Here is a 27,291-nt window from a genome sequence, read left to right as displayed (position 1 = left end):
TAGTGAGATTTCTTTTTGTATTATGGGATTTAATACTCAGCAACCCCATGAGGTAGGTACATATCTCCATTTCATAGCTGACAAAATGGAGGCTCACAGAGGTTAAGTAATTTGCCCAAAGTCACCCAGTGCTGTTTATACCAGAGCCCCTGCTCCCCACCATGACACTTTCCTGCCTCAAGCTCCATGTATACAAATCAGCATGAGTTTTGCTTCATCTCCAGTCTGGCCCCTTTCCCACAAGCCCCTCTACAAATGTTGTTCCGATTTAGAAAGTCCTGCTCAGTTAGGGGCTGCTCAGGCCAGATGTCTGGGGCCAAGCTCTTCCCAAGCTCCATGCTCCTAGCCCCAGCCTGACTTGACCTCAGCCTGGAGCAGAAAAGCTGGCTGCAAGTGCATGTCTCACACCTCAGACAGGCCAGCCTTTGGCCAGCCCAGATAAACGACAGGAAATCCTTGGCCACCTCCCCTGGAGATTGTTCCCTCTACCATGGGAACAGAGTTGCAGCCTGGGCAGAGGTTCCTCTGTGGTGAGGAAGCTGTTGAGTCAGCCCCAGATGCCTTGGCTGCCGGGTGTGGTTTAGGGGAAACAGGGACGGCTGAATATGAGGAGACCTGGGTTCTAAATCCTCCCTCCTTGGAGACCATGCCCTTCCCCTTTCTGGGCCACAGGCACATATCAACAAGGATCACACTGCTTATCTTACTGGGCTGCTCTAAGAACAGAATGGAATCACAGAAGTGAAAGTGCCTTGGAAATGGAAAGAAATGGGAAGACTTGTTGTTGTCATAATCATCAATTGCAGAAGAGGAATGGCTGAGTTGGTATTTCTCCCTGTCCGATTCACCCTTCTAGGCCCTACTGTGGGCATGGCTCATACTCATTTCCGGGTTCAGTGCTCCTTAAAATATCCCCTTCCCCCCACCTCCACCAGCTCAAGGGAAGAAAGCAAGTGGCAGGAAAACAGGATATACTGGCAGCCCCCACAGAGTACACTGCAGTCAACTGGTCAGAGGTAAGTACCTCCTCTCACTAAGCTTGCCCTCTGCTACGAGGACAACAAGAAGAAAGCTCTAGCCTCCAATGGCTCCCCAGTCATGAGAACTGGCTGGACCTGACCAACAAACAAATCAGAGAGCTGTATGAGGTGCTCAGACCCAGGACTCTGGGGATTCACCTGTTAGTCACCAGAAAAAGATGATAGAGAAATCTTATAGAAAAGTTCAGGCTAGAAATAGAAAGAGGAGAGTGGCCATTTCCCATTCCCAGGGCCACAAATAGTAGCATGTGCAGAAGGCAGTAACGAGGCTGGGAAGGGGACTTGCCCCAAGTACCTGGAGGAGTACTTGGAGGAACTGAGGCTGTTTGTCCTAGAGAAGATGCAGGAGGACTTGGATTCCAACCTCAGACCCCTGAAAGTCAGAGAGGACAGTGGCTAGGTGGTCCCAGGGGGCAGAGCTGGGATCCAGCATTATAGAAGCCACAGAGATACAGAGTTCAATCCAACATAAGCAAACACTTTTGGATAGTCCATGAATGAAAGCAACTGCTTTAAACATTGTGCTCCCATGTACTGAAAATGGGGGAACAAGAGCTGCACAAATACTTGGCGGGAAGATCTAGGTTCATAAGGAGAGTTGGACCTCTAAAGGCCCTTGTCCCCTGAGCTCTGTCTGCTTCCTACCTCTGGGGTATTATGGGAGAAAGCATAAAAGTGACTGGGGCCAGCTAAGCCCTTGGCCACTTGCCATAGAGACCCGGGATCCCAGGAACACCTTAGGTTGGCACTACCCAGGGAGAGCAGGTCATTCATTAACTTGTGGCAGAATGGGTCAGAGGGTAGCCACTTGGAACAGACACAAACATGGGGAGGGGGCTCGAGAGCAAACTGTACAAAAGCCCATGCTCAAAGAAAACCCAAGCTCTGGCAGTTCAAGGCCTGGTCAGCCCAAAGTGACCAGCCAACTGGGAATATTTAGTGACCAGGCCTGGAAGAATTTAAAGCCAATTGACTTTTGCCTTGTGGATAAGCAAAAGGTTTTGACTGGGCATGCATAATTTTACAGGTGGAATGGACCCTGAGAGACCATTGAGTCCACGCCACTTGCCCTGATGATTCTAAAGATGTGGAAACTGAGGCACAGAGAAAGCAATGTCTTCTCTAAAGTCACTCATGTAGAGGTAGCTACAGAGAGGCACAACCAGAAGCCAGGTTTCCTGACTCTATAGTAGGCTTACATGGTTCACTAAATGTCGGTTCCTTTTCTTCTCACTGAAACTGCAGAAAACTGCTTGTGGTCCAGAGCTTTCCAAACTGGACCTGGCCTGAGCCTTCCCAATTCCCACTGCTTGTCAAGATACAGGCTCTTGAAGGAAGGTCTCCTCCTCCACTATGGAGGCCTCAGCCTTACAGCAGCAGCGTGGCTGACAGTTCATGTCCTTGCCTTGTGCGCGGGGACCCACAGCTATATTCAAAACAAACACATGCACATAGCCCCACTAACGGGGAAGATCCTTTGGGTGGACATTTCTCGCTCTTTCAAATTGACATTAGGGGCTCAGGTGCTCCTGGAAACATCCCCAGCCCCTTATGACTCTGATGCCTAAAAATCCCCCTTACCCCAACTGCCCATCTGAATCCCTATCAACTCAACTCCCTGACTCTCTCAGTACCACCCAAATGAATGTGTGTCCTTCAGCAATGTGAATAACAACTTCTGTTTGCCCAAACGAAAACAGAGGGGCAGATGTTTAATTGGCCCTGGAAGTTCCTGTGAAGGAATGTTTGTTAATGTCCTCTTGGGGGAAGTGAGGGTTAAGATGGGATCCCCTCAAGGCCTGGGGTGGACAGGGAGTTAGTTAATGGCCATCCCCAGAGGTGACTTTTCAAGGTGGTTATTATGTGGCTCAATCATTAACCAAGCAGTGGCAGGACCCCAGGCTTGTTGGAAAGGAGCCACTCCTTTCCCAAGGACAGCCCAAGAGCAGGAGGCTGCAGCCAGGGAGAGCACTCATAGGGTCTTTCTGTCCCTTTCACAGCCTGCTCTGGGGCATTAGGAAGAGAGACCTGGATGAGGGAAGCTGTCCCTCAGCTCCACATGGGGTGGAGGAGGGCTGGTCCGGATGTGGAGGAAGTCAGCACACCCTTACTGGGGTGGAGGGAAAAAGGAGACAGTGAGGGTTTTTATCATGAATGAGAGAGGAAGCTCCAAGCTGGGCCTTGGTGATTAGATGACAAGCTGGGAAAGACGCTCATCCTGAATGTATCCTGTTTTGCTCCAAAGCGGCCTCAGGGGAGAGGGGAGGGGCCAGGAGGAAAGAAGCCTCCCAGGAATTCTCCCAGGCCTGCTGACCTCAAGTTCCTGGGTGGCCCTGGAACTGGGGAAGCAAGTGGGAGAGTTTACCCCATTTACTGCTAGAGAAGCAAGGCACAAAGTTTCCACAAGAAGATTCCACAAGTCAGCTTCTGTAGCTGCAGCCCCAGAGACTGTGGCCAAGTGCTATAAAATGAGGAGCTAGGGCTCCCTAATTGACTTTCCCTGGGCCTCTCTTCAAAGGTTCAGCTCAAATGTCACTGCCTTGCCTCATCAGCCACCTTCCCCTCAGTCAAAACCAATGGGTCCCTAGTCAGGCCCGCCAGGGCAAAACAGTCCCCTCAACAATTGGAAATATGAACACTGTCAGGATATTTGACGATATTAAGGGGCTGTTTTAGATGTGCTAATGGTACAGTGGCTATTTTTTATGAATCCTTATCTTTTAGAGATATATACTAGACTACTTACATATAAATTGATAAGATGCTTTGGATTTGTTTCAAAATAACAAGAAAGAAGGTAAGGAGGTGGAAGTGTTAATAGGCAAGATTGGTGATGGGCTAATGGCTGTTGCAGTTGAGTGTGGAGTACATGGGGCCTCATTACACTAATCATCTCTACTTTTATATATGTTTGAAAGTCTTTGTAATAGTCTTTTAAAAAGTTCTCACTGAAGTAAAGACTTAGTATGACATACTCATTTATGCCAGTAACCCCCAAACTAGATGGTAATTCCCTGAAGGTGAAGGTTACATTCTTTGTCCTCTACAAGACCAAGCCAAGACTGAACTTAATGACTAATAATTTGTATAGCACTTGGTAGTTTACAAAGCACTTAGCCATGGATCCCCTCACTTAATCCAGTGAAGTGCAAAGAGTGGGGAGAACCCAAGAGTCTGACAGGTCACGAATGGAACAGCAGATCTTGGATTTAAACCTCATATATTCAGGGGCACCTGGGTGGCTCAGTCAGTTGAGCGTCTGACTTCAGCTCAGGTCATGATTTCACGGTTGGTGAGTTTGAGCCCCGCATCTGGCTCTGTGCTGACAGCTCAGAGTCTGGAGCCTGGTTTGGATTCTGTGTCTCCCTCTCTCTCTGCCCTCCCCCACTTACACTCTGTCTCTCTCTCAAAAAAATAAATACATAAACACTAAAAAAAATGTAAACTTCACACATCCAGCTCTCAGTCCCCTGTGTTTTGCCCCATACCTCCCTGGACCCCTGAGGGTCTGAGGAACTTAACATCCAGTTCTACAGTCCCTGAGAGTTGGGGTAAACAGGGACAGCAATTGTCCACAGGGACAATTGTGTACATGTGAGTTCCCAAGGTGGAAGGCTGGGAAAGAGGAGACTCAACACACAAACACAGCATTTCAGACTTGTGACAGACTGATTCAAGGACTGGTCCTCACTCCTCATATACACACAAACCAACATTTCAAGTCACAGGTGAGAAAAGCCTTAATAAACACTTGACACCAGCAACTGTGTGCCCAGCCCTGTGCCCAACTACTTTGTTTAGGGTTGCAGGATAGGGGAGTTCACACTTCTTATCTTAGAGCCCTTGCATTTTTGAGATCTCTTATCTCTATTTTATCTGATAACAGATTTGAGATCTCTTATCTCTATTTTATCTGATAACAGCCCCCCAAGAGCCCAGGGCCCTGACACTTGATCTTACCCAAACTTGAGGCCCAAAGAATAAGTTCTACTTTATTCAAGCCAGAGGCAATTCCTTCTTCCAGCCAGAGACCCCTTGCCCCACCTTCTTGAGAAAAGTGGGGGCACAGTCTGCTTTTGTTAGGACTGCCATCCATTGAACCTGAACTTTTTCCATGGCTAGAACAGGAAGCTCCAAGAGAGTCCTAGCAGAAAAGCACAGGCAGCTGCAACAGCACCCAGATTAGAGACTCCATCCTCTCCTCCCTTTGGAATCTTCTTGCTTTTGTATTGTTGCTGGTATTCCTATACCAGGCTCCAGGGGCCCTCTGCTCCCTCTCCAATCCCTATCCCTAAGAATAGAATTTTAAAACTTCAAGAAGGCAGAGTGGGTCAAAGTTCGGGCCTCTTTGTGCCACTTTCTTTGCTCCTATGCTCAAACTCTGGAGGTGTGCTTTAATAAGGAAGGCCCTTCCATTGGCCCTTCCCAACTCATGCTCCACTCTGCAGCAGTCACTCAAGATACACAGCTTCTTTGTGCACCTTCTGCCCCTCTTCATGCTCTAAACACCTCCAGATATCTCTCAACAATATCTCCCCCCACCAGATGGGGGAGGGGAGCTGCAGATGCACAGGGAGGTTTAGCATACTTCCTGAAGAGTTGCTTAAGAGGTGAACAGAAGGCAAGCGAAGAGGGGAAACAGGACTCTATCTATGTGGTGTTTTCTAGACCTGGTTACAGGGGTCCAGGGAGCAAAAATTCTAAACCCTAACCCTGGAACAAAACTGGACAAAGACTAAACCCTGAAAATGAGGATCAAGCCCAGAATGTCCACTGATATGGTAGCTGTAGTTTTAGGGTAAAAAAACCACCAACACCCAACACCATCATAACCATCACACTCTTACCCACTTGCTCTGTCAAACATTCATAAACCAACTGCAGCCATGACTCCTTCCTTATGCCCTTGGACACTCTGCCTTCCCATACCCACATAGAAACTGTCTCTTCTTTATTCCAGACATATGGAAGTGTGGAGAAAATTCAGAGAGCAATAAGACAAGATGGTGGGTGGTGACAGCAACCCCTAGAATGGAGACGGGAATAGGTCTCACAGTAGGAGTCAGGGTTTGAAAATAGCCCTGGTGTGATTCATCACCCTCTCCTCCTGGGTGGGCAGATCTGGGTGCTCCAAGTGGGATAGAAACAAGCCAGGCTTCTCCAGACCAACTTCTGTAGTCCTGGCTCTGAGTTGGCCCCACATTCAGTCTGGCTGTTGTCCTGCTCACCCTTCCCACCACTACTAGTTACAGGGGGCTTGGCTGCATATCACCACAAAGATTTCCATCTGGATAGTTCCTGTCACCCCAAGCATCTCAAAGACAACCTTTCACCATGTGACAAGTCACCAAATGTCATGGAAGAGACTGGCCCTTGCAATACTAAAATGCAGCCCACCACCTGAAGTGCAGTTGAAAACACTGTGGCCCCCAGAAGTAGCATGACTCACCTAAGGTCACATGAATTAGTGGATGAACCCCAGTTTCCTGAGTTCTAATTCAGTGCTTAAGTTTACAGAGTCTTGGGGGAAGAGAAATGGAGAAAACCCCAGCCTAGCTAATTTGAAAATCCCAAAAACTTCCATTAAAAGACCTTTCGTGAGAGCATCTGTAATCCAAACCCATTTTGGATTTCATGGGGAAACTCGGCCCTGAAAGATGCGACTTCTCCAAAGGTTTTCACTTGATCCCCACAGCTACCTTAACTACCAGGAAAGTCTGGAGCATTTCTCAGAAAGGAGGACAGTGGCCAAAGGGAAAGCCCATAGGGCCGGACTGGGGCTTTCTGGAAATGCCCTCAAAAGCAGAGGAAGGAAAAGGGTAGGCGAAGTGGCGCAGAGCCCAAAGGCCTGCCACCCCTGCTTGGTTCCAGTTCCCCTCCAAAGCCCCACAGCTACGCCTTCGGACTCTGGCCAGGCCCTGGATAACAGGCAGAAAACCTCCTTCTACTACCAGACTTCCCTGGGGAGAAGCGCTGCCAGCCGGCTCAGGGGGTCCCCCAGTTTCGGCGATTCCAACCCCAAATCCCAGGGCGGAAGGTGGCTGGGCTTGCTTCCTCCGCCCCTCCTGTGTGTGCCGCCCAGCCGAACCGCTAGGAGCGGGGACCGGGCCAGAGCGCTCCCGAGACTAGGCCTGGCAAGGGGTCCCAGGAGGCCCTGCTGGTCCAGATTTCTCCCTGCCGTCGCCCCAGCTCCTACCTGGAGGCCGCGTCCACCGCTTTGGTTCAAGACCCTGCCAGTGCGCAGGACGTGAGTGCAGGAGGGACTGCTCTGTCCGGGGCACGCGCGGAGCCTCGGGTCGGGCGTGGGTAATGGTGCCAGCCAGAAAGAGCGGCTGCCGCAGCTGCTTAGCTGTTGTCAATCCGAGGCCACTTTCAGCGCAGGTGGGGAGGGAACGGCAGCGAGTGGGGCGGCAGGGACGCCCCGCCCACCTACACGACCTTCGACCAATGAGGCCGCAGTCCGGCCCACCGGACTCTCCCGAAAGTCGCCCAAATTGTGGTGGGCGGGGCTCTGCCTTCTAGCTCCTCCAATATCCTCGCCGCTGCCTCTTCCACAGGTCACACCGCTAGTGAGGAGGGGGTAGGCGGGGAGCAGTCAAGCCAGAGCTAGCAACTGAAGGTGAAAGACAGAGTTGGCCAGGCGCACAGATTATTTATTGGGCTCGGAATGTGCCTGGTACCATATGGGGGATTTAAATACATGTGCCATGTAGACGTGAAGATTCAGTGGCTTGCTGAGGATAATTTATGGGGATTTCAGAAGACAACTTCAATGAGATGTCTGATTAGTACGGACAATCAAGAGAGAATCTTGGACATTAAATATGTGAGCAGGAAGTTGCCATTCCCACCTTGCTCAGGCCCCAGCATTCTGCAACTTTCCCACTACCCCAGCTCTCTGCCTCAAGTCCAAACACTACCCCCGCGGGGAAATGCATGGAAAACTTGGAGCATATGCATTAATCATGGCAGACGAGGGCTCCCAAGAGTGTATCAGCAAGTACCATCAGAGAGTTGGTTTAAATTCAGTAAGAAGCAGAGTGTTAAGATTTGATCTCTCTCTTGCCTTTCCTCACAAAGGTCCAATACATGTTCACAACCATGATTTCACTGTTGAATTGAGGACTCCTATTAGCTGGGATCTGGAGTACTCAAGGTGCCATGCCATCCAACTACCATCCTCCACATTTACAAATACAGAAACTGGGAAGAGAATACTCGCTCATCTTGACCAACCAAATCCATAGCAGGGATAATACCTGCACATGGGTTATTTTCTCCATACCTAACAGGTAGAAAGCAGGCTCCACATCCATCTAATTTGTTTGCCAAAGTACCCAACACAGATGAAAGCAAAAATTCATGTTTCTTGGGACAGCAACTTTCTTAAGGTCACCCAGGCAATGACAAAGACAGACATAGCCCCAGGTGTCCCCCTCCTGTCTGGTCTTCAGACTCATTAGAATTCTCCCACCTTACTTACCTACTGGCCTTGATGAGAATCAGAGGAGAAATAATGAAGCAAGGCTACCTCCAGTGTGCACCTCTCCTTTCCTCTCAATGGCAAGACTGGAGCTGGCACTTTGTTTAAGATGAGTCATGTACCTGTGGGTCTTGGAGTTCTGTACAACAGAACTCACTTCTTGAAACAAAATCCCATCCAGAGTCAGGAACCACTATGATGGGTGGGAAGGTAGAAGACCTCCTTTCTGAGGCTGTGCTGTTATGTTTGTATGCATCCCTAAAGCTCTGAGTTGGAGCCAAACTTATCTTGCCTCTGGAAAATGCTAAAAGGATATCCTATAGCTTCCCTAAGGGCAGGAAACCACGTCAGAGCCAATTCCATCCACCTCATGGCACCAAGCACAGTGTCTACAGTAGTTTCTCAGTAATGTTTGCTAATGGATGAATGAATGTTGAAAGATATTCAAGGGACAACCATGAAGAAATTACATTCATATAGATAATGACCAAACCCCACTTACCTTTTAGTAGAGTCATTTAACTAAATCAGATATGATGGGTCCTGAGACATCCAGTTCTTTTTTTTTTTTTTTTAACGTAATCAAACCAGAAAACTAAAAAAGGGAAAACTACAGAAAGTACAAAAACTACAAAAAGAGAAAGTGCTACAAATAAGTAGAACAAGAGCTTCACATGCCTGGCATAGAGCATGTGTGTACTCAATAAAAATATCTGTCAAATGACTTAGTGAACACAATAGCCAGAGAAAGCTATAATCCTAATATTTGCCATGTACCTTGTGACATTGTAGAATGGCCCAAGCAATAAATAAATAGAAATGCATTTTTTAATGTTTATTTATTTTTTGAAAGACAGAGACAGAGCACGAGCAGGGGAGGGGCAGATAGAGGCACACACACACAGAATCTGAAGCAGGCTCCACACTCTGAACTGTCAGCACAGAGCCTGACATGGGGCTCAAACTCATTAACTGTGAGATCATGAACTGAGCAGAAGTCAGATGCTCAACCGACTGAGCCACCCAGGTGCCCCCCCGCAATCAATCTATCAATTAATAGTCCAAACAATGTCTAGACTATTTTTTTGGGTCTTTCTTGATCTCCTTCTCTTAACCCATGAGCTTCAGAAAGAACGAGAACTCAACCTCTTTAGAAGGAGATAGCTCACTGTCTTCAATTCTTGCTCCCTGATCTACTCCCGTGCTCTGACCTAAACCAGAGTCTTACATGGAACAAATATACAATAATGGTGCCTGGAACAGATGAAGAAATAGTAACTTTCGATAACCTCCTTTCTGGGTTGCATCTGGAGTGGCTCTGGTGATAACTGGAGCCTTTAGGTCCTGGGTGTCCCTTTCCCACACACCCCCACTATTTACTGACTGTGTGTCATATAGTGCCGCTGCTGCTGCTGCTGCTACCTTGGATGCCAGCTCAGGCATTAAGCAGGGAAATTTAGAGTGCATGAGGGCAGGCTGAGAGCAGGTGGAAAAGCCGTGGGTACATGTATGCATTTCCATGCCCTATACGTGGGGTTTCCATATTTCTACCACTACGAAAGCCCAGCTATGCCATACAAAGAGCAGTATGATGGATTCTGGAGCCATACAGCCTAAGAACAAAGCCTGGTTCTGGTAGGTATTTTCCAACTTTCTGTGCCTCAGTTTCCTCACCTGTAAAGTGTGGATGATAATCACAGTCCTGACCTTATGTGGCTGTTGAGTGGATCCACTGGGCTAAAGCACACTTAGAATGGTGGCTAGTACATAATAAGTGATCCTAAGTGTTAGATTAGTGGTGACAGAGGCACTGAGAAATGGAAAAAGCCCTGGATCAGAAAGTAGGAGAGTTGGGTCCACTCCCAGTTCTACCATTTTCTGGCTGTCACTGAGGGGGAAGTCATTGCACCACTAACCATCAGTTTCTTGGCCTGTAAAATGAGAGTAGAGCATAATCCCTAGCAGGCAAAATTAAGACAATGGATGTGAGGATGTACTGTAAAGGGCAGGTGACAGGATATCACTGAAGGTGTTTGACAGCTCAGCTTTTTTCCAAGGCCAATTATTCCTTTTCTTCCAGGAGATGGCAAAGACAAACTCCATATGCTGTTACTGTAGGCCTCACTCCAAGACACTTAGATCCCAATAAGTGCCTATCTGGACTTATAACAGCCCCCATACTCCTCCCTGCCTAGAAATGGGGATTCCTCAAGCTGTTGCAGCCACTCTGGAATGGCTGAGGGCAATGAAACAGGCCCTTCCACTACTCTTTTCCATGGAGCTAAAGGAGCAGCAGCAAATCCAGGGACCTGAGCTGAGAAGAAAAAAGGGGAGTAGGAACCATGGGGGGAAAATGAATTACACTTGGACCAGCCCTGCACAGCACATGACCATGGATGTCCTCACACTTGCACACACATTCCTGCATGCCTCATCAAAAGCCCACCAGTCAATCCTGGGAGGGTCAAGGCCTGCTTTCCAAAGATTTGGGGGTCCCCACCCAATTTCATGAAAGGGGGATACTGATCTGACTCCCACAACATGAGATAGTTACAGCTCATTAAAAAAAATCCTCAGGAGCCATGCCATGGCAGAGGGGTTTGCACTAAGAGGGGCAGCCAGAGCAGAGCCAATGTGGGGAGAAGGGGATTTGGTAGTGGGAGGGGATTGAAAAGGTGAGGAGCACACAGGCACCTCACTGTGCATTGCCAAGTGGGAGTGAAGGCACAGAGCTATGTCCAGAAGAGCACAAAGACTCCCTCTCAGCCCACAGCCCAGGAGACCACTCTGGCTGTGCCCACCCCACACTCCAGAGTACCCTGAAATGGGGAGCTCTCTGCTGGGCTGAGAGCCCTGGGCTGGCTGTCAGGAGAGCTGGAGTAAAGGCCAGCAGAGTTTCAGACATCACTTACTCTCTCTGCCCCCGCCCCCCCGCCCAGCTCCAAGCTATGACCCAGATGCATTTATTTCCTCTCCTGGAACTACTGAAAGGAGTGTTTGGTGCTACTCATGATGGACCTCCACATACTTGGACTAGGAAGCTGGAGGAGGAGAACCCAGGCCCACTCAGTCTCTGCCCCTCACTCTTCCCTCAATACCCAACACTCTCTCCCCATCCCTCCAACAGTCACTAGGCAAAGTGTCAGTTGATGGAGAGCTGGCCCCCAGAATCTAACACAATAGACCCACTGAGCCATGACAGTGTGGTGGGTCCCATTTCACACCAGGATGGCTGGCTTTACTGGTCAGTCTCAAAGGGGCTAGAGGTTTTCTGCTGCAGGCAGATGGAGCGCACCCACCATTCCCTCAGGGAATGCCTCAGTTCAAATGAATAGACGGGGGTCACCCTGGGCTGAGCAGTTGGGGAATCTGGCACAGACACCCAGAGCAGGATGTCCACTTCCACCCTCCCACTTCATTCCTGCCCTTCAGAGAACAGTCATAGTGTGGTGAGGAGAGATGAGCAAAAGCAAGTCAACTTCTAACACAAATCCCCTCGCCTTGCCTCAATCCCATGCACCTACAAACACCTGAGGCCAGAGGAACCTTCCTTGTACCCCTCAATAGTCCCCCCTACCTGACTTTGTTTCAGCCCTTGAGCTTTCTCCTTCCTGGCTAGGCTCAGTTTCCTCATCTGGAAAACAGGACTGGTTTCTTGAGTACCCTCTTTCCATAGCATTATCTTCTTCTGTAAGCTTTTCTGTGTGTTCCTATAGGGGTGAGGCTCCCAGAAGCCCACCATCCATGCAGCTTCTGAAGAAGAAGGGAGTGTTGGGGGTGTGACAGCCCTCTGAGGATGAGGAGAAAGAGCAGAGGAAAGTGAGAAAAAGGAAGGAGGAAAGCTGATGTGAAAGGCAGAGAAAGAAGGGAGCAGGTGCTGAGACCAAACAAGCCCAGAAGTCTAGAAACCTGGCCCCCACCTCCAGCACTGCCTCCAGCTCACCTAGTGGCAGTGGACACACAGAGCCTCTGAAAAGAGTTCAGGATCCTGCCTCCTTTCCTGGGACTTTTCCACATGTCCCTCAGGGGAAGCAGCTCTCAAGACAAAACTGAAAGGGTAAAGAGGAGATGGAGTAGGATGCAAGGCAAGGGCTCTTCCTTCCTACCCACAGGCTACCCCATCAGTCCACCATGGCCTGACCTCATGCTGCCACCAGATATAGTGTCCACAAAGTGGGACAGCTGCTGGTGGGAGGTGGGGGATGGGGATTAGCTTTCACAGGCCTGCCCAGAGCCTGGCCCAGTCCAACCCTGTGATTATGAGTCTCTAGGACTTGGTAATTTCAATTCAAGCAGACAGAGCCATCCTCTGGCCACCCACCCTATTTTCCATGAAGAATACCCTCAGAGGCTCCTGGATGACATCAGAGAGGATACAGGATGTGTGGTGAGGCTCGAGGGCCACTCAGCTAAGGTTCTGGCTCTTGTAACCCCTCTCAGTGTGCCCTTCTCCAAACACAGCTTCCCCCTTCTGCAATCCTACACACACACACATGCACACACGCACACACATTCTAACTAAATAAAAACTCTGAGCTGACCTTCAACCAGGGCCAAGGTTTCCCTACACATACACAGCAACCCATCAGTCAACATGGGCACCCAAGCACTGATGGGGGGGCTGGAGCAGAGAACAGAGAAAGTAGGCCCAACAGCCAGGGTGCCTGTCTTCTGGAGCTCCCATGCCAATGGAAGAGGCAACAGCAGCCCCCAGATAGAGAATACCCAACTCAGGCAGGTGGGCAGCCAGGTCACATCCCAGAGATCAAGGAGAGAGGGGACAACCAGGCTCCCAGGTTGGACACCTGATATCTCTGGATCAACAGACCTCCAGGAAACACCAGGGAAGTAGCTTCTGGGCCCCACCCCCACCGAGGTTCCTGCATCAGGGTCCAGGACACTGCAACTCTGGCTTCTACCCTGCTTTTACCACTGAGGAGCTGTGTGACTTGGCTGAGAGCCTTGACCTCTCTGGGCCTCAGAGTCCACATACGTACAATCAGAGAGTTTGCTCTGAGGATTTATGTGCGCCCTGTCCTATAAATGTGTTCATGTTCCATGACAAACCCATTTCAAGAAACTCGACCCAGTTTGCTATTTCCACCCTACCATTTGGGCAGGAGCAAGGGAGGACTTATTGGAGAAAAGGAAGGGGCACAGCCTGGAAAGTGTTTTAAGTGCTCAGAGAAATATATACTTTTTCAATTTTTAAAAAGACAAAGTGCCAGGTAGTCTGGAAGACCCGCTGGAGTGGAAACAGGCCTTAGGGTGGAGCTTTAGGCAATTCAAGATGACTAACAAGGTGCTTCCAGGGTGGCTGGGCTGTGTCATGCAACAAGGGGACAGAGTGAGGCAATAAGGGTACCTTGGAGTGATGGAGGGGGGTATGGAGCTACCAGCTAGGTAAGTAAGACCCAAGGGTAGGAGACAAAAAGAGGGACAGAAGGACAGACAGTGGGATAAAGTAAAAATATAAGCAGAGTGTCAGACATATAGTGGGACAGGAAGAGAGACAGGAGGGTGGAAGGCAGAGGCAGAGGCAAAGAAAGTACTGGGGGAATAGGGGGTAAGGGACCTACCGTTTATTAAATGCCTACTGAGTGTTAACAACCAAAATGTTGCTCTTCTTTGAGTGGAGGATGAAGACAGAGGGAGAGAGGTGGGTGGGGACAAAGCCAGATGGACAGTTGGGATAAAAGGATGGGGCACCTTGAGAAAGAACAGCTGGCTAAGAATTAGAGGAAAGCCAGCGGGCGGAGATGGAAGGTCTGAAAAACGGAGTCTGCCAGCCAGAGGTGAGGTTCAGACAGACATAGGGCTAGTAGATCAAAACGAGACTGGAATCAAAGATGAGGAGGCGAGGGCGACTCAAGTTTTGCCTAGCAGAGGGCAGCGCAGCGCCCAGGTTCTCAGCGAAGTGCAAGCCTAGCCCTGACCTCCCACCCGGGTCCGCCCGGGACCGCCCAGCTCTCTTCTTCACCTGGTTTCCAGCGCGGCGGGTCCCACCGGGTGCCCTTCACACCCCACGGCTTCCAGGACATCCGCGCCCGGGGCTTTGGGAGCCGCAAGGCTGGCCCCCAGTCCCTCGCCTCAGCCTTGTATCCACAGGCCGGCCACTCCCAAGCGGAGCGCTGCGCCTCTGGTGGTCACACCCGGACTGAGCCTACAGCCAGGGCTGCATTGGAGGGAGGGAGGGAAGGAGGGCTGAGGGAATGAAGGCCCGGATTGCCCCACCCCCTCAGTAGCGACTAGAAAGTTCCACGCCCACACTTTAAGCAGGACACTACCCTTCTCTATCTTACACTGGCCTCAAGTCATTTAGCTTAGCTACGCTGCCTCTTCCATTGCCATCCAGCCTCCTTTCCTGGGTTGGAGTCACCTTTTGGCCTTTTCTACACTAGCCCCCGATTTGAGGGGTGTCTCACCACTGATCTCACTCCTTTTTGCTGTACTATGCCAGTGCGAGATAGTGGGGGTCTTAGCCACTAAGTCAGCCCCTCTACCTCCTGTCTCCCCCAAATTTTACCAACCACGTTACAGGGCAGAAGACCTTATGCAACAGCCAGATGGAGAGGGGAACAATGGCTCCAGCCAGCTTGGCAGACTGACTCACTGACTCCTCAGCCTCCTACAGACCTTGCTTTTCACCACCCTTCCAGCCCCGTTTAATGTGTCTCTGACCAGAACAAGAAGACCCTGAGTTCCAACGACACCTTGAAATCCTTCTAGTACCAAGAGTATTCTAGACCTTATGAGCGGAAGCATTCTTTTCTTATAGACTCTCTCTAGAGAAGCAAAACTGAGGCCCAAGGATGCAAATTACTTGGTCACCATGTCAGCAGGATAATGATCTCTGTTGCAGAGCTGTTTTGAAGATCTAAAGCTACGGAACATGGTGCCTAGCACAGAGTATTCTCCATGAAGAAAGATTAACTTTTATTCTCAAAGAAGAGGATCTATCATGAAAAAAGCCTGGAACAGGACCCTAAATTACATGACCCTTTCCCTTACCCCTAACTTCCATCCACAACAAGGGAACTTGTATTCCCTATTCAGCGATGGTGGGGAGTCTCTATCTGCCTTTGTTTACAATGGAGGGAAGGCAGAAAGTTGCCATCTCTCAGACCTGGTCATTTCCACTCCACTTGTGGCAGTGGCCAGTAAGGAGGGAAGATTCTAATAGTGGTTCTGCACTAACTGGGCAAAGCCCAGGCCATTTTCCTTCTCTGAGCCTCCATTTCCTCATCTGTAACATGAGCATAATCCCATGACTCAATCAGAATAATGATAAGGGGATACACAGGTAAAGGTCACAGCTCCTTCTTCTACTATCTCCCTACCTTGTGCCACTAGACAAGGGCAGAATAGCACCATTTGTGAGGGACAGGCTAAGAAAAGGAAGAGGAGTTTGTGAATTGATGTGTGCTTTTTGAATGAGATTTGCACTCGCTTTTCATAGACTCAGTGTCAGAGCTGGAAAGGAATGAGAGATTAACATGTTGATCTCCATGTCATTCACCCTTTTCCCCAGGGTAGTGTTGGCACACAGTAGGTGTTCACAAAATATGGAATGAGTATATTCTTCACATGGGGAAGAGAACTTGCCCAAAGCCACACAGTGAGTCTGTTTCACAATCAAGTCAGATCTCCTGTCCATTCCACCTTCTATCAGGCCATGCTACTTAATGGAATTCCCCCGCCCCCCATATGATCATAAATCATTGGGGAGCTCATTCCTCTCCCCCAGCACTCTCTGGTCTATCAGCAATCCTCATTCTGGATGAGCTAAACCAGGGTAAACAGCCACTGGGAGTTTGCTGTCTGTGTCCAGCTTGGTACTGCCAAACCTTTGACTTCTGAGTTTCCAGCAGCCTCTGCCTCAGGGGCAAGTTCCTCTCTGAGGAAAAGGAGGCCCCAGTCAGCTTCCTCCAAGCACAGGAGTTTCCCTTTTGCTCTCTGGTGGGGTGGGAGTGCAGGACACAGGCTCTCAGAGCAGCAGCCTAGAAGGAAGGGTGGCAGCAGCCATTTCCTATCCTGCTAAGGCATCTCCCTTAAGTCCCTCCCATTTCCTGAGCTCTGCTGCTTCAGCCCCAGCCAGAACAGTGATATGAAAGGGCTCCTGAGTTTAACTTGAATCACAGAAGCTTGGAACTGGAAAGGACCTCAGAGCTTATTTATTCCCACCTCCTCCCCACTGCAGGAATGCCCTCTGTTAGCAAAGAGGAAGGGGGCATGTGATCTAACCTCATACAGCTTCAATTTCCTCCTTCATACAATGGACATGATGACACCTACCTGACAATGTTGTTGTGGGAGGAAATGTGAGAATGGATTTGATAAAAGCTAATATGCATTGAGCACTAACTCTATGCCCAGCATTGTTCTGAGTGCTTTTTGGGGATTCATCTATGTAATTTTTACCACAGCCCTCTAAAGTAGGTACTGTTATTATTGTCATCATCATCCTTATCACCCCCCTTTTACAGATGGAGAAACTGAGCGATGACAAAGATAATGTGACTTACTAAGTTCACACAGCTAATGAGTGACAATGGCAGAATTTGACCGCTGAACCTCAGGTTTCACACATATAATGGCAGTGATCACCCTTACCCCAGAGAACAATCCATCGATGAAGTTTCATGAGCTCACATGTGTCCCTGTGGCTGGAACTTTTGAACCCAAAAGTACCCCACCCCAACCTAAGGGCTGAGGGGAAGAATGTGTAGGAACCTTGGGGGAGCTGAAGATATAACCAGAAGACTTCACTCCCTGCAGAGGATGCCTTTGAAGTCCCCACTCTTATCTTAAACACCTACTTGAATTTCCTGGTTAACTCTGGTATACATCCATGTTGTCTTATAAAAATGGGTGTTTTTCTCCTTTAAGCCTTTGAGGAAAGTTGACACTCCAGGAAATGGGCTACATTAGTCCTGTGCCTGTGCATGTTCCAGGCCACTGCCTTTTACCCCAGAAGTACCACATACCTGGCACACGGTAGACCATTACTCACTGGGAAGAGCTAATGTTAATGAAGTGCTTATTATATGAACCAACATTCTAAACACTTTCCACGTATGATTTAATCAACGTGACAATTCTATGAGGAGGTATAATTATTATCATTGCCCTTATTTTCTAGTGGGAAAACTGTAGCACAGAGAGGTTAAGCAATTTGTCCAAGGCCGCATAGTTTGCAAGTGACCACTAGGCTTTGAATCCCTACAGCCTTTGGGATGCCTGGGTGGTTCAGTCAGTTAAGCATCCAACTTCAGCTTAGGTCATGATCTCATGGTTTGTGAGTTTGAGCCCTGCATTAGGCTCTGTGCTGAAGGCTCAAAGCGTGGAGCCTACTTTGGATTCTGTGTCTTTCTCTCTTTCTGCCCCTACCCTGCTCATGCTCTGTCTCTCAAAAGTAAATAAAAACATTTAAAAAAATTAAACCCTGTTAGCCTTGGCTGGTAACCACTATACCTACTGCCTCTCAGGCCACAACAGAGTCTTTCTTACCCACCCATCTCCACTACTTACCACCAGGATGGTTGAGTTCATTCTTGGCAAAAGCAGGACATATTCCAATTAGATGAGCAGCTCCTTGAGGGCAAATACGTAGTGTCTCTCCCACCAACCCAGCATTTCCCAAATGATGTTAAGCCAGGGTCTGGGCTATGCACAGAGAAGGTCCTCCATTCATATTTGCCAACTGACGGCTCCCTGGCTTGTGGCAGTCTCTTGGACCTAGCACCTACTGGGCACTATCATTTCACACAGGAGTCCTCTGCTACTCCCTGTGGCAAAGATCCAGCTTGAGAAATGGCTGCACATCATCTACAGGGACAAGTCCATGCCTCTAGCCCTGACATTCAAAGTGCTGCACAAGCTTACCCAGCCAAATCAGCTGGCAATCCCAGAACACCCTATACTTCATTAACCCTTCAAATGTGTTACGTTTAATCTTCTCTCTCACAAAAATGCTCATTCTTACTTCTCTTGACTTATTTTACAAACACTTATATGGTGCTTTCTGTGTGCCTGGCACTGTTCTAAGCTGTTACCACATTTTAACTCATGGACTCCTTATGGAAACACTGTAGGTATCATTACCATCCCATTTTACAATGAGACAACTGACATACAAAGAGGCTAAGCTATTTGCCCTGTCTCCTGGATCTGGCAAAGCCCCACATATTCCTTTAGTCCTCCCTATGAATACCATAAGCCATTCCAGTTCTGTGTGTTCCCACAGCTCAGTTATACCAGCAATCCTTCTACATTGAGTTTAGTTATCTATATGTCTTCCTGCCCAATAAAAGTGTGAGTTCCCTGAGGGCAAGGACTGTGTTTTATTATTTACAACATGCCCATTGCTCAGGAAGGAGTTTGGCATTGAGTTGGCACTGAGGGGATATTTAGTAAAGGACTGATGACAATTGAGAGAATGAATGAGCGTGTGACCCAAAAGTAGCCTTGACCCAACCAAACTGTGGCTCAGAAATTTTAGGTTTTCTTTCCCCAATGGCATTGGGATAGAGAAACATAAAGATGGCCGAATGACCTAGTATGAAATGCATCCACAGGTAGTGAGAGCAGCAGAGAGACAACCCCCTCCTCCACCATCCTGCTACTTGTGTAGCTGGACCAAACCTGGCACCCTGATCACAGAGTTGATGGGGCATCTAGCAAAACACAGAAGCTGCCAGCTCTGGGGTCTGTGTGAAACTGAGCTCACTGGATTCTGTTTTTCTTCCTCAAAGGCCTCAGGACTGCCCTTGCAATTCAGAGGTTCATATGGAAAAGAGAAAAGGGCTTAAATGTCATTCCAGGGGGTCAGAGTTTGCCTCTTTTGGTCTCAAACAGTATGCTTCAATGAACTTTCTCTGTCCATCTCTGACCGGCCAAATGCACTTTGTGGGAAAGTAGAAGGGAATTTGGGCACAACTCTGGTCTCAAGTCCTGCTTCTATTATTCAGTATCTGCGCAACCTTTGGCAAGGTAACTGAACCTAGAAAATGGAAATAATTTTAAAAAATAAAATAAAATGGAAATAATTTTTCCTGCCCTGCAAACAAACACTGAGATAATGGATCTGAGAGAGAGCCTTTGTAAGTGGAAAATGACCAGATGCAGAGAAAATGGCAGTGGGAGTGCTACTTTAGCAGTGTTTTGCAGCTTTCCAATTGAAGGCAGACGGTGAGAGACCTGAGCCTCAGCCTGTCCCCTCTCTTACTCTGCCTGAGTATAATTCTGAAACAATCATCAGCCTTTCCTATGCCTTTGTAAAATTGGAAGGATAATTCTTATGCCCTTGCAGCCAAGTCTTAGAAGGGTTGCTGGATGAAAAGCAACAGTGTATACGTGTATGGATTGGATCAGCTCCAGAGAAAGGGATCCCTGAGCACTGTAACTCTCAAAGCAGCCTTGGGTTTGAACACCAGCTTTAACTTGATGGCATGTCACATCACCTCTCTGGGCCTCAGTTTCCTCATTTACTAATGGAGACAATAACACCTACCTCCCTAAAATGTTACGTGGATCAAAAGTGCAGGTGTCAATGAGATGCCTTTATCAGTGGCAAGATTGCCCCTTAGCCCTTTATCCTGCTTCATTGCTTTCTTCTTATCCTTGAATCATGTAGGCGGCATAGTTCAAACCTTCACTGATTCTTTCTGCCTTTATCTAGGTCTCTCTCCAGCCACCCTCTACCCCCAACTCCTCAGCATTAGTGCATACACCTTTAACCTGGTGAAAACTTGCAGAATCTCCTCCCATCATCTGGTGGGGTATAGCACCAACCCTACAGTAACACATATCTCACACTATGGCTCAGGGGTTTAGGGCTCTGTGCATTTGAGCAAGTGGCCCTGCCATGAGGAAAAGCTGCTTTTATGTCAGAGGAGTAGTTTGCAAGTTAAGGGTCATTAATCTGCCTCCTGCATCCCTTCCTTCTTGTGACTAGTCCAAAGGTCCAGCAAACCATGGAAGTGGGCAAGCTTTGTTTGCATCCACCACTTGGTGTGTTCCCCTGGGATTCTAGGCCAGCACATGAGAGAGTACCCAACTGGTGGGAGCCTCCACAGAAGCCCAGCCTGGAGCTGGTGGGCCCTCAGAGAGAATCTACTCCACTCTTTCATGGTCCAGATGAAGATCTTGAGGCCTACCAAAGGAGGGTCAAGCAACTCAGGGCCTGCACCCAGGCTTTGCCCTCCAGTATTTGCCTCAGGATGATATAGTCTTCTAGAGCTCTCATAGGGCCTGAGTGCTCAAATGATTAGGTCAGAAGAAGGGAATCCAGAGAAATCCCAAAGTTCTCTGGGAGGAACTTCTCCTATAATTTCTCCTCCATGTGGTGTTCTCAGGTAACCCACGCTGAAGTCTGGAAATAAAAGTTGGCAACACTTTCTTAGATAGAAAGTAGCACACCTTGAACATATAGGGGCACCCACATGTGTAAATGTACAAGGGGCAGAACTTCAGGTCATTCCCCTGCACTTCCCTGACAACCATAAGTTGGAAGCCCGACTGCCATCCCAGAACCTGGGGTTAAAGAAGCCTTATAAAAATGCCCAGTTAGGGCCAAGAGTCCAGTAAGAAGGCCAGAATGGTAAGATTTAGCCCTAGGTCGGCTGAGTCCCACAGACTGAAAGCCTCAGAGACAGGTGGCAACATCCCTTGTCAAAACAGAATCCCAAACCCTGTACAGTGAGAGGCCCCATGATGGTAAGGCTTGTCTTATTCTCTTGAAGTCTAGGGTGGCTCTAGTAGGCTATAAGTGTTCACAGGGGTCTGCTCATATCCAGGGCTCAGGGGCAGGGCATCTGGCTCAGCTTCCCTTTCCCTCTTGCTCTCTTTCCTTACCTAGCTGTTCTCTGCCCAAGCCTGGCATATTTTGTGTTCTAGTTTAACCAAGGAGGCTTTTCTCTTCGACTAAGTTATTACTGTCCATGACTAGTCGTACCACCTGTGCCCTCCTCTGCCTTTGACTAGCTATGCAACCTTGGGGATGTTACTTGCCCTTTCAGGGTTAATAATACTTTCATCTGAGCATAACAAGGTTGGATAGACTACATCAGCAGGCTTACAAATTATTCCTCCAAGTGAGCAGCAAAGACCCTCAAGGCCTACCTTGGGGATCTTGGAAGCGGGGAGATCAGGGGAAGTCTGAGCCTGGAGGCTCTAGGCCCCACCCTTACCCAATTTTGCTTCCATCAAAGCCATGCTGCTTTTTATCTGTTCTATAGATTGGAGTTCTACATAGAATTCAGTTTGGGGGTGGGGAGAAAAGAGTTATGCATCTAAGAAACATTTTCTTTTTAATTTTTATTTATTTTTGAGAGAGACAAAGTGCAAGCAGGGGAGGGGCAGACAGAGAGGGAGACACAGAGTCTAAAGCAGGCTCCAGGCTCTGAGCTGTCAGGACAGAGCCCAGTGAGGGTTTTGAACCCACGAACCGTGAGAAGATGACCGGAGCTGAAGTTGGACGCTTAACCAACTGAGCCACTCAGGCTTCTCTGCACCTAGGAAAACTTTAAAGGCTAATGGACTTGATATGTTCTTGCACCTGGGCTTCAGTTACCTTCTAAGTGATCATTGTATACCACAATACAAATAAAACATTTAGAGTTGTGCCCAGCACATAATGATGGTATCAATAGTAGCTACTATTTATTGAACACTATGTGCCAGGAATTGTTCAAAGGCCATCAACTCATTTGATCCTTACAAATATTCTCAAGAAGGTATTATTATCTTCACTTTACAGATAAGGACACTGAGGCACAGAGAGGTTAATCAACTTGTCCAAGATCACACCACTGATGAGAGGAACAACTGGGGTTTGAGTCCAGGCAGTTTGGCTCTGGGGCCTCATTCTTCATCAGTACAACAATTGGTTTTCAATACATATGTAGCTATTTCTATTATTCTTGTGTTGTTATTATTTTCATTGGCAAATTATATTACCCCTCCTCTGTAAAATGGGCTAAGTTTACCTCAGAATGTGACTGTGTGCCTAAAATCAGATCGTGGCTGTACAGCGAGTGCATTCCCACTCTGACAACCAGCCCAGGCTGTATGGTGCCCTCGTGTGCCAAATCTGAGGCAAAAACTACAGTCTGGGGCCACTTTTCCAAACAACACAGTGGAAAAATTTTGCATCTGCTAAAAAAATAAGGACTGGCTTGCATATTCAGAGTCTGAAAGGAACCAGGCAGCAGACCTGGTGGGAACTTAGAAAGTTCTAGATGTCTTGCATGCAACAAGACCCTACTGACTTGCTATGCTCAGTCCTTACTGAGCCTACCACTTTAAATATTCTCCATCTGCCTGGTTTAGATTTCATTCTCTCCTGTTTTCTCCTTTTCTGGCCCCCTCTATTTTTCTCTTCCTCTCTCCTCCCTCTCCTTGCTCATCAAGACTCATAATAACTTGCTAAACCACAGCCCTCATGTTTCTTATATTTTTACTTTCCAGGGAAATTTTGCAGTTGGTCCCAACTTCTTCTCCTGATTGATCCCCCTCTCTGCTCATATTAATCTCTTTTTGGGCCCCACACACTTTCCCCAGGTTAGTTACCTCAACTTGAGTTCCCTCAGCCCAGAGGCTTGCCTTTTACCTCCTTAATTTGGCTGTCAGAGCCACTAGTTCCCTGGGAAAATCCTTTCCCTTTTCTGGGTCTCAGGTTCCCTAGATCTTAAAGGTTGGATAGTGATTGGACTAAATGATACCTGAGGTGCTTTCCAGCTCTCATTTTCTAGCATTCTACAGCTTGTCCATTTAAAAAATGGAGTCTTCTTGAGCATCTGGGTGACTCAGTTGATTGAGTGTCTCTTGATTTCTGCTCAGGTCATGATCCCAGGGTCAGGTTCCAAGCTGAGTGAGGAGCCTGCTTAAGATTCTCTCTCTCTCTCTCTCTCTCTCTCTCTCTCTCTCTCTCTCCCACTGCTCCTGTCCTCTGCTCACACTCTCCCTCTAAAATTTAAAAAAAAACTGAAATCTCTCTCTTTCTGTCTCTTTCACCTACATTTGTATCTATATCTACATCCACTGTCTCTTTCACCTGTATTTGTATCTATATCTACATCCACACACTCACACATGAGGAACTCCAAAAACATTAGCTGGGCCAGAATCTGAGGAACTGGAAGCTGAGAGAGGTAGAGACTGGAAATAGCACTTGTAGGATTTTCAAAGTAAAGCATGGTTTTGAAAGGCAAGTAACTTTAGAAAAATGGTCCCTCCACAAAAGTATGGTCAACTAATCTTTGACAAAGCATGAAAGAATATCCAATGGAAAAAAGACAGTCTCTTTAACAAACGGTGCTGGGAGAACTGGACAGCAACATGCAGAAGAATGAAACTAGACCACTTTTTTAATTTTTTTTCAACGTTTATTTATTTTTGGGACAGAGAGAGACAGAGCATGAACGGGGGAGGGGCAGAGAGAGAGGGAGACACAGAATCGGAAACAGGCTCCAGGCTCCGAGCCATCAGCCCAGAGCCCGACGCGGGGCTCGAACTCACGGACCGCGAGATCGTGACCTGGCTGAAGTCGGACGCTCAACCGACTGCGCCACCCAGGCGCCCCAACTAGACCACTTTTTTACACCATTCACAAAAATAAACTCAAAATGGATGAAGGACCTGAATGTGGGACAGGAAACCATAAAAACCCTAGAGGAGAAAGCAGGCAAAAACCTCTTTGACCTCAGCCACAGCAATTCTTACTTTACACATCTCCAAAGGCAAGGGAATTAAAAGCAAAAATGAACAATTGGGACCTCGTGAAGATAAAAAGCTTCTGCACTGCAAAGGAAACAATCAACAAAACTAAAAGGCAATCAACGGAATGGGAAAAGATATTTACAAATGACATATTGGACAAAGGGCTAGTATCCAAAATCTATAAAGAGCTCACCAAACTCCACACCTGGAAAACAAATAATCCAGTGAAGAAATGGGCAGAAAACATGAATAGACACTTCTCTAAAGATGACATCCACATGGCCAACAGACACATGAAAAGATGCTCAACGTCGCTCCTCATCAGGGAAATACAAATCAAAACCACATTCAGATATCACCTCACACCAGTCAGAGTGTTTAAAATGAACAACTCAGGAAACTATAGATGCTGGTGAGGATGTGGAGAAACGGGAACCCTCTTGCACTGTTGGTGGGAATGCAAACTGGTGCAGCCGCTCTGGAAAACAGTGTGGAGGTTCCTCAAAAAATTAAAAACAGATCTACCCTATGACCCAGCAATAGCACTGCTAGGAATTTACCCAAGGGATACAGGAGTGCTGATGCATAGGGGCACTTTTACCCCAATGTTTATAGCAGCACTCTCAACAATAGCTAAATTATTTAAAGACCCTAAATGTCCATCAACTGATGAATGGATAAAGAAATTGTGGTTTATATACACAATGGAATACTACCTGGCAATGAGAAAGAATGAAATATGGCCTTTTGTAGCAACATGGATGGAACTGGAGAGTGTTATGCTGAGTGAAATAAGTCATACAGAGAAGGACAGATTCCATATGTTTTCACTCCTATGTGGATTCTGAGAAACTTAACAGAGGACCATGGGGGAGGGGAAGGAAAAAAAAAAGTTAGAGAGGGAGGGAACCAAACCATAAGAGACTCTTAAAACACTGAGAATAAACTGAGGGCTGATGGGGGGGGGGGTGGGGGGGGGGGGAGGGTGGGTGATGGGTATTGAGGAGGGTACTGGGTTTGTATGGAAACCAATTTGACAATAAATTTCATATTAAAAAAAAAAGAGAAAAATGGTCTTCTCAGCTGGGCTTGTCTCCAAAGGAAAGTCAAGGAACTATGTTCCCAGAAGCAGGAAAGGAGCAAAGCACCAACCTCTGGGGTTCAGTTCCATATCTCCCATTATTCACCACTTTCTTGTTCTAGACATGTTATTGGAGCTAAGGGTAATGGGAACTTCAGCCCCAGTGGACCAAGGTTTCTGTTGTCAAGGTGCTTACATTCAAGTTGCAGACACAGGCATGGAGATAAATAGAGTACCATTTACAGTTGCAAAAAGGCTTTTATTTCTTTTGTCTCACTTGGTCTTTACAATAATCCAGTGAGATAGCAGGAGAGGGATTGTTATCCCATTTTACAGAGCAGAGGACCAAGAATCAAAAAGGACACATAATTCACACAAGATGATCTGACCAGCAAATGGAGAGCTGAGCCATAAACCCAACTGTTTGGTCTGCAGAGCCATCACTCTGTCCAAATAACATGCTCCTGCATTTTCAATAGCTTTGACAATAGAAGCTTTCTGGGAAGCTGCAAAGAAATCTCCAAACAGTGGTTAATTATGGAAAGTGGGAATGAGCGATTATAGGACTTTGACTCTCTATTTTATATTCAGATATACAGGTTTAAATTTTTCCTTGGAGAATGTATTTTATTTCTAATCCATATGTGAAAGGAAATAGTTCCAACATGAGACAGAATTAGATCCATACTATTAGACAGATACACAGTATGCTGGGGATTTGAAGGGGGAGGCAATAGTATTTGAAATAAGCTCTGAAAAATGGCAAAGGTCTAAAGATGTTGAGATGGGGGCAGGGAGCCCTAGAATCCCAGAGACTGCGGCAGTCAGCTTTCCAGCTCAGCAGCTGTTGCTGACTTCTGAGACAGCGAGCTGGCCTAGAAGGAATTCTTCCTGAAAAATTAGGTGTATATTGTGGACAGCATTTCCTGTTTTCTTCCCTTTCCTCATTTTATATTGTGAAGTACCTGGGCCAGAGCCCAGGGCTCGGGAAACACCTGCTTTATCCATACATCCCTTACCTGGACTGTGATCCCATATTGCCAGTCCAGCAAGACACAGCAGACTTACAAAGAGAAGAGGATTCCAGTCAGGCATCCCCACAACGCCTGGGGTCCAGTATCAAACTATCAGATGATCAGATTGATCACTTATTTTTTTTGGGGGGGAGGAATCAAGGTCAAATGCCTTTTCAGTTAAGGGTCACATAACCATAGTGTGTAGGAGATCAATGGCCTTAGAGTCTACCCTTTACAATCTCATCATTTTAATGATGAGGAAGTCAGGGCCCAGAAGGAGAAGATACTTGCCCAAGGTGACATAGCTTGTTAGCAGCCAAGTCATCATTCCTGGTTGTACTTGAGCCCCTACTGATGAATGATCCTTGCTATGAGCCAGGCCACCAAGGAGCTCATTGGCAGACATGAGAAAGCAAGCATGTCTGGTCTTTGGAGACCTGAGGTATATCAGGCTCATCTGATCCTTCCATCATTCCACCAGAAGAAGTTGCCCTCTGGCCTGGGAAGTGCTTCTCTGAAGTGGGGGTGGGGCTCTAGAGTCATGATTCAACATTGACCCTCCACATCCCAGAGGCCCAGTGGCTCATTGCTGAGGCCTCAGCTCCTGCCTTCTTAATCCGAAATCAGACTTCCGGGTTGCAGAAAATCTCTCTCCCTTCCCTCACCCTACTGCCAGGGCTAGTCATGGCGGTCATTTTATAATCTTAATAACTATTATTTGCATATTGTCTAAGAGATTATAAAGCACTCTTAACATTTAAGAAAATTATTCTTTTTCAAATTTTTATTTAAGTTGTAGTTAGTTAACATATAGTGTAATACTGGTTTCAGGAGTAGAATTTAGTGATTCATCACTTAACATATAACACCAGTGCTCATTGTAGCAAATGCCCTCCTTAATGCCCATCATCCATTTAGCCCATCCCCCACTACCACACTTAGTTCCTGCAA

At 47.6% G+C, this 27,291-nt stretch overlaps 1 protein-coding gene across 6 annotated transcripts in view; it reads right to left on the bottom strand.

The window, feature by feature from the left end:
* Positions 1-27,291, bottom strand: part of STARD8 (StAR related lipid transfer domain containing 8) — an 87,615-nt gene that overhangs the window by 29,962 nt on the left and 30,362 nt on the right. For 2 of the 6 annotated variants that reach the window (XM_040467688.1, XM_040467693.1), the window contains exon 1: positions 7,237-7,429. The exons of 3 other annotated variants lie outside the window; for them this stretch is intronic. The gene's annotated coding sequence lies outside the window, so the exon portion shown is untranslated. Of the gene's footprint in view, positions 1-7,236; positions 7,430-27,291 lie in introns of those variants that run through there. One more of the 6 variants, XM_040467691.1, reaches the window with a different exon arrangement.

Source organism: Herpailurus yagouaroundi, unplaced genomic scaffold (assembly GCF_014898765.1).
Source record: "Herpailurus yagouaroundi ecotype Mexico unplaced genomic scaffold, PumYag 67569, whole genome shotgun sequence".
NCBI lineage: Eukaryota > Metazoa > Chordata > Mammalia > Carnivora > Felidae > Herpailurus > Herpailurus yagouaroundi.
This window is presented reverse-complemented; position numbering and strand designations above follow the sequence as displayed.